The sequence below is a fragment of the Dromiciops gliroides genome, chromosome 2 (assembly GCF_019393635.1).
Source record: "Dromiciops gliroides isolate mDroGli1 chromosome 2, mDroGli1.pri, whole genome shotgun sequence".
Lineage (NCBI taxonomy): Eukaryota > Metazoa > Chordata > Mammalia > Microbiotheria > Microbiotheriidae > Dromiciops > Dromiciops gliroides.
Window position 1 is genome coordinate 446,923,644 of NC_057862.1, and position 8,905 is coordinate 446,932,548.

At 35.6% G+C, this 8,905-nt stretch overlaps 1 pseudogene; it reads right to left on the reverse strand.

Moving 5' to 3' along the window:
• Nucleotides 1-4,070: 4,070 nt before the first annotated feature.
• LOC122743604 lies at nucleotides 4,071-5,470 on the reverse strand (annotated as a pseudogene).
• Between the last annotated feature and the right edge of the window lie 3,435 nt (nucleotides 5,471-8,905).

Genomic DNA, 8,905 nt, shown 5'->3' on the forward strand with positions numbered 1-8,905 from the left:
ATAGATCCATTTAACAATCTATTATATCAATATATTATGTACAACAGATCCAGAAAAAGCTGTTGACACAACACTGATTCCTATTAATTTCTCATTTATTATTGTTTAGAAAAACAGAGAGAAATGAAACAGACTAGACAAGAGATATTTGAAACAATGGAACTCAATAGCCCAGTGTTCAACAAACCAGAAAATATAATACTTAAGAAAAAACTTAGTTTGATAAAAATGGCTGAGAAAACTGAAAAACAGTCCGGCAAAATTAGACTTAGGTCAATACTTTATACCATATTGGGCAGTGAATTCTAAATGAATATGTGACCTTAACAGTAAAAATCATACCATTTTAAATTCTGAGAAGCCAATTATATCTTTTACATAGCTATTAACCAAACAAAGCATACAGAAAATTACAAAAGATAAAATAAATAATTTTGATTTCATCAAATTGAAAAGCTCTTACACAGAAAAAAATTAATGCATCCAAGGGAAGAAGGGATGTCAAGTGGGAAAAGAAATCTATCAAATTTCTCAAGTATCCAAAATACATAGACAACTAAAATGTATTTAATTACATATACATCAGCATACATATTTGTGATCAAAACATTTCCCAATAGAAAAGTTGTCAAAGGATATGAATAAACAGTTCTCAAAATAGTTATAAATTTTAACAACCATATGAAAGAATTCTCCAAATAACTAATAATAAAAGAAATGCAAATCAAAATAAATATGAGGTTTCACTCACTCTGCAAATGGGTAAAAATGACAAAATTGGTTAGTGTTGGAGTGGTTTTCGAAAGATAGACACACCAAGGCATTGTTGGTAAAGCTTTGAATTTATACAATCATTTTGGATAGCACTTTGGAATTGTGCAAGTAAAGTAGTCAAAATAGCTGTGCCTTTTGACCCAAAGATTCCACTCCTAGGCATATGCTCCAACAAGGTAACTGATAATAAAGAAGTCCCATATACATGAAAATATTTATAGTAGATTTTTTTCTTAGTAGCAACAGACTACTTAGCTAAAGTTGGGCAATAGCTAAACAGATTGTGGCATATGAATGTGATGGAATTTTACTGTGTTGTAAGAACCAGAGAATATGATGAATAAGCATTAAAAAGGTTATATGAACTGATGTAGAGTAAGGTAAGTAGAGTCAAGAAAATAATATACCCAATGACTACACCAATGTTTTTTAAAAACATGATTTTTTTTAAAAGGCAAAAGCCTCCCTGCTTGTCTGTGTCCCTTTTTGAACTTTCTTCTGCTCTCTTTTGTATTTAAAATGTTTCCTTCCTTCCTTCCTTCCTTCCTTCCTTCCTTCCTTCCTTCCTTCCTTCCTTCCTTCCTTCCTTCCTTCCTTCCTTCCTTCCTTCCTTCACTTCCCTCCATCCCTCCCTCCCTCCCTTCCTCACTATCACTCTGCCTAACAGAAATAAAAACCCTTTCTTGCAAAATGATTCACACATTGGCCATGTCTAAAAACATATTTCTCATTCTGCACCTATCACATTTGTTAAGAGGTATAAAGCAACCTTCATCATTCTTCAGTTATCATGACTAGTCATTGCATTACTTAGAGTTCTTAAATCAATCAAAATTATTTTCCTTTATATTATTGTAGTCATTACAGATAAGTTGTTCTCCTGGTTTTGCTCATTTTAAAATATATATCCGTTCATATACATTTTTTCCTGTTTTCTCTGAATCCAACTCTTTCATGTCTTAAAGTGATTTTTTACATTACATTTGTGTACTATGATTTCACTGGCTGTTCCCCAATTGATAGATACCTACTTTGTTTCTGTTTTGTTTTTGTTTTTTTGCTAAACAAAAAGTACAGTTATATATTTTTATATATTTAGAATCTTTTCCTCCATCTTTGATCTCTTTGGCTTATATTCCTAGTAGAGGTAAAATTAGGTCAAATGATATGCAGAGTTTAGTAAATTTGGAGGTATAGTTACAAATTGTTTTCCCAAATGGTTGCACCAATACCTCAGCTTTACCAATTAGTTTAACTATTTTTCCAAAATCCCTCCAACTATTGTAGCCATCCTTTTTCATCATCTTTGCAAATCTAATTGTGCTGATCGAATTCACTACAAATTTATGTTATTTACTCTTAACTGCATCCTGCAATAACAACAAAATCTCTACTCCTTTATTGGTTTTTCTGTCTGCATATCAACTCATCCAAACATTCTTGTCTCTTCTCAAACCATCTACCTCAATCCTGAATCTTCTCTGCTGAAGACCTTTTCTTATACTTAAACAAAATAATTGAGTTCATTTGGTTACATTTGTCTTTTCCCTTTCTCCTCTCATATCACTCAGATATCTTCCCCAACTATCTTCTCCTTCCCTATGGCCTCAATGAAAAAAGTGGCCTTTCTTGTCAAGATGCACCCTTTACATACAGCCTTGGTTTCAAGCCCTATCTTCTTTTGAAAATATTCTCCACTATTATTCCCATTCTCTCTTATTTGTTGTCTTTCCCTATCTACTGGCTCCTTCCTTGCTGCCTACAAATATTCTCATAATTCCTCCATTCTCAAAACACCCTTATTTGATTCTACCACAACTTTACTGCATAGACTAATTACATAATAAATACATTTTAACTGATGATTTGGAGCAGCTTATCTTCTTTTGGGAACTGCCTGTTCATATCCATTGACCATTTATGTTCTGGGGAATGACGGTTGCTAGATATCTAACCTTTAGCTGAGAAATTTACTGCAAAGATTTTTCCAAATTAATGTTTTCCTTGTATTTAGAAGTACACTGATTTTGTTTATGTAATTTTTTTTAATAAAGTATTTTATTTTTTTTCCTGTTACATGTAAAGATAGTTCTCAACTTTTGTTTATACAAGCTTTCCAATTTTATGTAATGTTTTTAAATTATGATTTTAATTTTCAACTTCAGTTATCAAATTATCCATTTCATCTTTTTTTTAATCTCTGTCCATTCTTTGGTAAAGAAATAACCACTTAAATATAGTTATGAAAGGCATTTCCTTCCTTTATACTCCAATTTTGCTTATTATGACATTTTATATACAAGCTATATATCAGTTGGGATTTTATTATGGTATGTGTTATGAAATGTTCATTTAAACCTAATTTCTAACAGTTTTTACTTCATTCATTTGTTTATTTTTAACATTGTTAAAAGTAGATTTTTGAGTTCTAAATTCTTTCCCTTTTCCATCCCCCTACCAGCTGAGAAGGCAAGCAATATGATTTCAATTATACGTGTGAATCCATGCAAAATATATTTCCATATTAGCCATATTGAAAAAAAAATACAACAACAATAATAAAAAGTAAGAAGAAAGTCTAAAGAGTTTGCTCTAATCTGCCTCAGATTTCATCAGCTCTCTCTCAGGAGATGGATAGCATATTTCATCATGGATCTTTGTAGTTGTCTTGGATCATTACATTGATCAGAGTAGCTAAGTCTTTCATTGTTGATCATCATTACAGTACTGCTTTTATTTTAAAGAATGTTTTTGTTTTTCTCAATTACATGTAAAAACAATTTTTAATATTCATTTTTCATAATTTTTGAATTCCAAATTCTCTTTGTCTCTCATCCTCCCTCCTTCAAAAGGCAAGCACTTTGATAAAGATTATACATGTGCAGTTATGCAAAACATTTCCATATTAGCCATCTTGTTAGAATACAGGCTCCAAAATTTAAAAATAAAAGAATAACAAAGTTTAAAAAGTATGCTTCAATCTTTGTTCAGATTCCCGTCAGTTCTTTCTTTGAAGATAGATGGCATTTTTCATTATTAAGTTCTTCAGAATTGTTTTGGATCCTTGTACTGCTGAGAATAGCTCTCATTCATAGGTGATTATTGTATAATATTGATGTTAACATGTTCAATGATCTCCTGACTTTGATCAGTTCACTTAACATCAGTTCATATAAGCCTTCCTAGGTTTTTCTGAAACCATCCAGCTTGTCATTTCTTTTGTTTTTTGGGGGGGGGGGTGACCCAGAACATAGACCTTTATTTCAAACACTGGTGAGGTGGGGGGTAGGGCAGGGGGAAGGACAGGTGGGCAAAGGACATGCCCTCCCAACTCAGGCCAGGTCCTGCCCCTCTGAGGGACTCCAGAAGGGGCAGATCGAAGTGAGGGCCAGAGAGACACAGTATGGACACCATGGCGGGCACCTCCCCCAGGCTCCTCAGGAAAACCAATAAATTAAGAGTAGGGCACAGCAGGAGTGCCCTCCCACTGCTTCAGTCCTAGTCTCCCATTTTTACTTTAGAAGTCTGAAGGGTGGCCACAATGACCCCCAAAAGGCCAATGGCACTGCCAAAGATCTCTACAATAAGGATCTTGACAAAGAGGCTGGCATTCTGGGCATCAACTAAGGCAGCTCCACTGCCCAAAGTGCCCATGCACACACCATAGAAGAGGTTGGACAGGCCCACGGTGAGGCCAGCACCAAACATGGAATAGCCTGCATGGTAATTACGGCTTCCAATGGTTTTGGGAGTGGAGCCAGTGAAGGGCTCTGCCATGTTGCTGATGACAGTGGCCATGAATGTACCATAGATGGCCATAGCCTCGCAGAAGATGATGCTCACCAAGTTCTTGGTCTTGATCCTGGGGGCCTTGACCCCTCCACCAAGGATGGATGAGCCCATGATGTAGATGCCTGAGACTGCTTCCACCACAGAGAGGGAGATGGCTAGCCCTATCCCTAGATTGGACCACTGGTAGGGTGATGTCTTTGTGAGGAACCATGCCACATCAAAGCAGAAGCCCAAGTCAAATATTGTATAGCACTGTGACAATTGGAGTGACGCCACCTGCTGGAGAGTTACTGTAGGAAAGCTCCGCCATGAGGAGAAGGCGTCTGAGGGCAAGCCAGGTGGCTTGGAAGGTCAGTTTCTTGGCATGAGGAAGTGATGTTTGCTCATGGGTACTGTTGATCAAAGCTACCAGCCAATTAGCTTGGAGCTGTGTGTGCATGTGGATGGAATGTTTCTGGTTGTCACAAGAGGCTTCTGGGAGGAAGAAGGGGCGAAGCTCGCTCTTTTTCGTCAGGACCTCATGCAGAGTGGAGCAAAAATGCTGGCTCCCTGAGATAGATAGGCCTCTTTCTCTCTCCTCACCAAATTCTTATGCTCCCTAATAAATACTTAAAAGTCTAAACTCTTGCTAAAGCTTCTAATTTATTGGTGACCACTTATTAGATTTTTTTAGACAGACTAGCTAGAATTTTAGCTGCATTACAGCAATCAACCATTCAGCAGATCCCTACAACAATCACACAGCTCCAGAAGGCCATGGACAGGCTGGAATAAAGCAGTGTGAGTTCCGTCATGGTGTCAATGGCACCAGAGGCCAAGGCTGGAGCCAAAGCTGGGGGTCGGGGGTCTCGGTCGCCAGCCAGGCCCAAGCATCAGCTTGTCATTTCTTATAGCACAATATTAATCCGTCCCAATCATACCACAACTTGTTGAGCCATTCTCCATTTGATGATTCAATCTCCAATTCTTTGCCAAAAGAAAAAGAGCAGCTATAAATATTATTTGTACATATGGTACCTTTGCCTTTTTCAGATCTAGTAGTGGTATTGTTGGGTCAAAGGATATGTACAATTTTATAGCCATTTGGGCATAATTCCAAATTACTCTCTAAGTGTCCTAATTTTTTCATATTCTCTCCAGCATTTTGTGTTTTCTTTTTCTGTCATATTAGCCAATATGATTGGTGTGAGTTGGTATCTCAGTTTTTTAATTTGTATTTTTCTAATCAATAATAATTTAGAGCAGTTTATGTGACTATAACTTTTATTTCTTCTGAAAATTGACTTATTGTTTCTTTTGACAATTTACCAATTTGGAAAAGGCTCTTATTTTTAAAATTTTGCTTAGTTCCTTGTATATCTGAACAATGAGTCCTTTATCAAAGAAACTTGCTATGAATTGTTTCCTGCTTTCCTTCTAATTTGGCTACATTAGTTTTGTTTGTGTGAAAACTTTTTCATTTCATGTAATCAAATTTATCTGTTTTACTTCCGAAGAGCCTCTCTCTTGTTTGGTCTTAAACTTTTTCCTTATCCATAAATACGACAGGTAAAATTTTCCATGCTCTCATAATTTATTTATAATAACAGCCTTTATATTTAAATCATGTGTCTCTTTGACCTTATCTTGAGATACAGTATGAGATGCTGGTCTATGCCTAGTATTTGCCAGACTGCTTTCCAGTTTTCTCAGCAGTTACTTTGTCAAAGGTTTAGTTCTTGCCCCCAAAGCTTGGATATTTGGGTTTATCAAAAACTAGATTACTATAGTCATTTGCTAGTATGTATTGTATACCTAATATTTACCATTGAATTACTGATCGATTTCTTAGCCAGTTCCAGACTGTTATGATGATTACCACTTTGTAATGTAGTTTGAAATTCGCCATTGATAGGCTACCTTCCTTCATTTTTTCCTTTGATTCCCTTTATAGTCTTACCTTTTTTTCTTCTAGATGACTTAAAAAAATCTAGCTCTATAAAATAATTCTTCGGTAGTTTAATTGGTATGGTGCTGAATAAGAAAATTAATTTATGTAAAATCATAATTTTTTATGATATTGGCTTACCCTACCAATGAGCAATGAATATTTCTACAGTTGCTTAGATCTGTCTTTATTTGTGTGAAAAGTGTTTTGTAATTGTGTTCATATAGTTCCTGGGTTTGTCCTTAAGTAATTTTTATTGCATTATTATCTGTGAAAGGGCACATTTAATATTTCTGTCTTTCTGCATTTGTTTGAGAGGTTTTTATGCCCTACCTAATACATAAGAAATTTTTGTGAAGATGCTGTATACAGCTAAGAAAATTATTTCTGTTCCCATTTAATTTTTCTAGGGGGTCATCACATCTAACTTAAAAAATGTATTCATCTTTTAAACTTTTTTCTTATGGATAGATTATGACTGAAATATAGTTTTCCTGTCTATTTCCTACTTTAAGAATTTGGATGCTATACTATTCAGTGCATATATATTTAGTATTGATATTACTTTATTGTGTATGGTACTACTTAGCAAAGTATAGTTTCCCTGCTTATCTCTCTTTTTTTTTTTTTTTTTGGTGAGGCAATTGGGGTTAAGTGACTTGCCCAGGGTCACACAGCTAGTAAGTGTTAAGTGTCTGAGGATGGATTTGAACTCAGGTCCTCCTGACTCCAGGGCTGGTGCTCTATCCACTGTGCCACCTAGCTGCCCCATACCCTGCTTATCTCTTTTTTTGGTGGGGCAATGGGGGTTAAGTGACTTGCCCAGGGTCACACAGCCAGTAAGTATCAAGTGTCTGAGGCCAGATTTGAACTCAGGTAGTCCTGAATCCAGGGCCGGTGCTTTATCCACTGCACCACCTAGCTGCCCCCCTGCTTATCTCTTAATTGAGTCTGGTTTTGTTTTTACTTTATCTTGAGATCATGATTGCTTTTCTTGCCTATTTTAGTTCAGCTGAAGCAAAATAGATTCTGTCCAGCCCCTTATTTTAACTGTGTGTGTGTGTGAGAGAGAGAGAGAGAGAGAGAGAGAGAGACTATTTCAAGTGTGTTTCTTGTAAAGAGCATGTTATTAAATTCTGCTTTCTAATCCATTCTGCTATACATTTCTGTTTTATGGGTAAACTCATCCCATTTGCATTCACAGTTATAATTACTAATTGTGCTTTTCCTTCCATCCTGTTTTCTACTGTTTTATCCTTATCTCTCTCTTTTAAAACTTTTCTTTCTCTTTTTTACCCTGCTCCTCCTCTAAAGTCTGTTTTGCTTCTAACCACTGCTTTTTTAAAACTGCCTCCCTTTTATCACTCCTCCCTTTCTCTTAACCCTTCCCTATCCTACTCCCCTGTTGTGTAATACAGATTTCTTTACTCCATTGAGTATGTATATATGTATATGTGTGTGTGTGTGTGTGTGTGTGTGTGTGTGTGTATTCTCCCCTCTTTGAACCAATTCAGATGAGAGTGAGGTTCAAACATTTCTCACCCTACCTCACCATTTTCCCCTCCACTGTGAAAGCTCTTCCTTGCATGCCTCTTTTATGTGAAATGATTATCCCATTCTTCTTCTCCCTTCCCCTTTTTCCCTCTTCATCCCCTATCCATTTTTAAAAAGATCATCCCAATATAATTGATTCACTGTCACATCATTTGTCTATGTACTACGCTTCTAACTGTCCCAATAATGATAAAGTCTTAGTTGTTATATGTAATTGGTTTAATCCTATTGAGTCCCTTATTTCTTTTTCATGTTTACTTTTTATGCTTTTCTTAAATCTTATATTTGATAGTGAAATTTCCTGTTCATCTCTATTCTTTTTATCAGGAATGCTTAAAAGTCTTCTATTTCATTAAATATCCATTTTCCCTTTAAGGATTATACTCCATTTTGCTGAATACATTATTCTAGGTTGTAATCCTAGCTCCTTTGCCTTCCACAACATCATATGCCAGGCCTTCTATTCCTTTAACATTGTAGCTACTAACTCCTGCATGATCCTGTCTATGATTCCATGATATTTGAATAGTTTCTTTCTGGCTGCTCAGAGTATTTTCTCATTGACCTACAAGCTGTGGAATTTGGCTATAATATTCCTGAGAGTTTTCATTTCGGGATTTCTTGCAGATGATGATAAAGTAGTTCCTTTCATTGTCTATTTTACCCTCTACTTCTGGAATATCTGGGTAGTTTTCTTTTGTAATTTCTTGAAATATGATGTCTAGGCTCTTTCTTTGATCATGGCTTTCAGATAATCCAATAATTATTGAGTTATTTTTCCTGTACCTATTTTCCAGGTCACTTGTTTTTCCAATGAAATATTTCACAATTTCTTCCATTTTTAATTATTTTGGCTTT